This window comes from Rhincodon typus, chromosome 5 (assembly GCF_021869965.1).
Source record: "Rhincodon typus isolate 14 chromosome 5, sRhiTyp1.1, whole genome shotgun sequence".
In the NCBI taxonomy this organism is placed as follows: Eukaryota; Metazoa; Chordata; class Chondrichthyes; order Orectolobiformes; family Rhincodontidae; genus Rhincodon; species Rhincodon typus.
The window spans coordinates 101,756,472-101,761,223 of record NC_063336.1 but is presented as its reverse complement, the minus strand read 5'-3'; the positions used below and the strand labels follow the sequence as shown (position 1 = coordinate 101,761,223).

At 41.8% G+C, this 4,752-nt stretch overlaps 1 non-coding gene across 1 annotated transcript; it reads right to left on the bottom strand.

The window, feature by feature from the left end:
* Positions 1-2,173: 2,173 nt before the first annotated feature.
* Positions 2,174-2,280, bottom strand: LOC125483225. The gene has a single exon (XR_007262184.1). It is a non-coding gene; the product is annotated as a U6 spliceosomal RNA (small nuclear RNA).
* Positions 2,281-4,752: the final 2,472 nt, after the last annotated feature.

Here is a 4,752-nt window from a genome sequence, read left to right as displayed (position 1 = left end):
CTGTCATTGTTCTTGCCCACCCTATGTTGGCCTCCTTATGTAACTCAACACATGTCTTGAAATCACCAGGATGAATGTTTCTTACCATTTAGAATGTGCTGCAAATTGTTATATGGTGAGCTTGAGAAGTGATTCTTGTCTCAATTGTTGACATTCAGAGTTGCTGCATAAATGTAGATAATATTGTTAAAGCCCCCGCTGGATGATTGACACAGAAAGATGAGATGTTCAGAGTTTGCTTCTTGAATGTGACAATCTGTTGTGGACTACAAAGGCATCAACCATGTCCACAGTGATCTCCTGTCTTCTTTTGATGACAATGGAAGCTTTAGTTTGCCTCATACATACAGGTTGTTCCAGCTAATCTAGTCTTCTGTGGAGCAGCAATGTTGACATCAAACTTGTATAGCTCAAGGTAAATCAGCGCCACCCTGTACACCCTCGCTATACAATATGTGTCATCATTCCTGACTTTCCATTTTCCAAGCTGGCAAGTTTCTCCTTTCAGTTTGTTGGCTACTTGCTTCCAGTCCGCCCTGAGATAAAAATATCTTATCATCCCACAACCAGAGAGAATGGCAGACATTGGATCAACAGCTTACTGACTAGGAGTCGTTCAGCTTGAGTTACTGTGATTGACCGTAGGGCTCATTGACCCATCCACTGTTGGAGGCAACCCGTGACGTACTCTACATTACATTATCTACACTATTTTAGCTGAGCTCATAACCCACGGAATGCCACCCCCTTGTTTGTTTCCTTACTAACGAAAGTGAGGATGACGTTATCTTTCTATTAATTTGCAGCATATTGAAGGTACGGATAAAGACTTTGCAGACCTGTCTAGCAACTGAACTCCATCCCCAATCCCTTCCCAATCTTGGAAGATCAGAGGAAAACTGAAAACATATGTGCCTGTGGCCTGATTGGTTGCAGGAGTTGCTGGTAGGTTATTGCTTGAAGGAATCACCAGTTTTCAAGCAGAATTCCTATCTGGATCATATGCCTGTGTTTATTCCCTTAACTTCTAACTTTCCTGATGGTGTTGTTAAAGGCAGCGTCTGGCAGGATCTGGGGCATTGCCTTGTCACCCCTCAGGTCTGCTGTCTCTTGAGGTGGTTCTCTCAGTGAATCTTATTGTCCAGGTCATGGTCTCACCCAAAGTGGAACCTGAACATTTTGGTCATGGCCATTGTTGGGTAAATACAAATCTTTATTTTTCTTCCCATCCCCACTTCAGTTGAGGATTGAAGGAGTCAAATGAATTTGAAGAGACCACACAGGTCACCTCCCCGTTCATGGAAATGGAAGAGATAGAAGTGTTGGCTGCTGCTGTGCAGAAGTATTGAAAAACCATAGTATTTGCTGAATGGCATTCAGATTTTGACAACACAGATGGTGGTGGGGGCAGGGGGCAGGGGAAAATGGGCTACCAGGCAACATCTATGGGGGGAAAACCAGGAAACGGATATTTCATCAGAACTGAACAGAGTAAAACACTCACTACACAGATGTTGCCTGACCTGGTGAGATTTCCCAGCATTCTTTGCCCTTAGTTCAGATTTCCAGCATCTGCGGTATTTTGCTATTGTGCAGAATGGAGAATTACCTCATGGAGTTGAACCAGTGAGTGAGCCATTTGTCTCACTGTACCAGATAATAGGAAGTGGCCCTGTGATTTCTACCATCCAGCTGGGTATTAAAATAATGCAAGAGTTGCCATTTTATGATCTATCAATCAGCCTCAAATAGCACCAAAGGACACTTTAAACATATGAGAAAGTGAGCACTGATGGGATATTTCCCAGGAGCTAAGCCAAAATTGATACTGAGGTTCCTAGCATAAAACTTGATTGAGTTAGTCCTGATAAGCTTGGTCCCTTCCACTTCTACTGACAGTACTACCTGGTTTTAACATTTTCCTGAAGAGTAGATTTCTGGGTTGGCTTCATTTTACACTGACAAGGTCTAGCCTTTTCTTCACTGAGACACTGGGCACATGACATACTGGCAGTACTCAACCAACATTGGGTGGTAATGAGTCTGCCATCTGCACAAAAAATCAATTTTCTAATCAACATGTTCAGAGATATTATTACACAAGTCTAGAACAGCTGGGTCTTGAATCTGGCTCAAGGGTAGGGATACTACCACTGTACCACAAGAGCAACCTAAAAACGTGGAATGCTTGATGAATTTGTCTGTCATCCTTCTGTGGGGGCCATGCTAATCTTCTCTGTATCATTCCAATTTTAGTATAAATGCCACCAAAGCGAGCACATCGGGCCTCTCAGTCCATGGGTACAGACATTATCACTGCGCCATGTCAATCTGCCTTCTGTAGCCTCAAATATTTCAGCCAATGTCTCTTGCTGCACATCCTTCTACAAAGACATTGAGACCTCTGATATTGTATCCATGCAGCAGAGTTCATCAACTGATTCCTCTTTAGCTACCTCCTGATTTTTGGAACCCGTTCAAAGTTTGCTGGCTCTCGTTCATGCTGTCAATAGGAGAAATTAATGCACTGTGGCAATAGCGTCAATCCTGAATAAATCCATTCGATCTTGTTAATTGCTGTTTAACACATATGAGGAATTACTGGAATAATTTCAGAAGTTCGAACAAAAGTTAATACCTGCTCCATTAGCAATAATGCAAAGGTTACAACCTCTTAATGTACAATTAGGGTGTGCACTCAGTCTAATCCATAGACCAATCAAACCACTTTGTGCATTTGCTGCACGCGGTGTATGAGAGTGAAATGAAACCACATGGAGTCTCTGTTGAACCGATGCATGTGCAGGTGATTGTTAACTCCACCTTCTGCAGCAGTCTTATGTAATTAAGTTGTCATTTGAAAAGTCTTCATGCTCAGACTTTGCAACTTTCTTTTTTTCATTAAAGAATCTCTGTTCAATAAAAGTGAGTTCAAGAAACATAAATATGCTTCAATCAGCAGAATAAGCTTGAATTTAACTCTGTCTCTATTCTCTATGCAATTATTGTCTACATTACTGAAAAGCACTGCTGAGCAAATTGAGATTTTCGCTTCAAGGCAATGGCATCTTAACACATTAAAACAAAGTCTCTGCAGACTTTTAACAACAAAAATCATCTTCAGAAAATGTTCCTATCAGTAAAATAGTTTAAAATCTGTTTAGTATAGGGAAACTGCCTTCTTTTAAATGCATTGCTCATCCATTTTATATAATGGACCTTTAACTTTGAGTACTACATTTAAACAGGAACTTCAGGAACAGTAATGGACCATTCATCCCCTTGAACCTACTTCAGCATACAATTAGGTTGTGGTTTATCTTAATCACAAATATTTCCCTTGTCCTTACTGTGTATCGCTTGATAGCCTGATTTTATCTCAAGTCTTAGAAACCACCACATGTCCCACCATCCATTGCCTAGAAGGGGAGAAAGTACTACATTTTTAATACTTGTCATCTGAAAAATTACTTCATTTCACTCCTGAATGATCGAGTTTTAATTTTTGGATTGTGTTTTCTTGTTCTTGCTGCCCTCAACAGAAGAATTACTGAACAAATGATAGGCCATTAAATAGCTTAGTAGAATGAACAGACAAGTGACAAGCACTCAGAGCAGAGAAGTGTGAAGTGATTCACATTGGTCGGAAGAACACGTACATAAGTACATAAGAACTTAAGAACTAGGAGCAGGAGGAGGCCATCCGGCCCCTCGAGCCTGCTCCGCCATTCAATAAGATCACGGCTGATCTTTTTGAGACTCAGCTCCACTTACCCGCCCACTCACCATAACCCTTAATTCCTTTACTGTTCAAAAATTTATCAAGCCTTGTCTTAAACACATTCAGCGAGGTAGCTTCAACCACTTCACTGGGCAGGGAATTTCACAGATTCACAACCCTTTGGGTGAAGAAGTTCCTCCTGACCTCAGTCCTACATCTGCTTCCCTTTATTTTGAGGTGATGCCCGCTCGTCCTAGTTTCACCTGCTAGCGGAAACAACCTCCCTGCCTCCACCTTATCTATTCCCTTCATAATCTTATATGTTTCTATAAGATCTCCCCTCATTCTTCTGAATTCCAATGAGTATAATCCCAACCTACTCAGTCTCTCCTCATAATCCGATCCTCTCTGGAATCAACCGAGTGAATCTCCTCTGCACCCCCTCCAGTGCTAGTATATCCCTTCTCAAGTAAGGAGACCAAAACTGCACACAGTACTCCAGGTGTGGCCTCACCAGGACCCTATACAGCTGCAGCATAGCCTCCCTGTTTTTAAACTCCATCCCTCTAGCAATGACAGACAAAATTCCATTTGCGTTTTTAATTACCTGCTGCACCTGCAATCCTGCTTTTAGCGATTCATGCACAAAGACACCCAAGTCCCTCTGCACAGCAGCATGCTGCAATTTTCTACCATTTAAAACAAAGTCCGTTTTGCTGTTATTCCTACCAAAATGGATGACCTCACACTTATCAACATGGTACTCCCATCTGCCAGACCTTTGCCCACTCACTTAGACTATCTATATCCCTCTGCAGACTTTCAGTGTCTTCTGCACACTTTGCTCTACCACTCATCTTAGTGTCATCTGCAAATTTTGACACACCACACTTAGTCCCCACCTCCAAATCATCTATGTAAATTGTAAACAACTTGTAAGATGAAATGGGTTAAATCTTATGCTTTTGGGCTAAGAGTGAGTTGCGTTGAGGTTTTTGGAGGAATTCTGATTGCAAGGCCCGGTGATATTT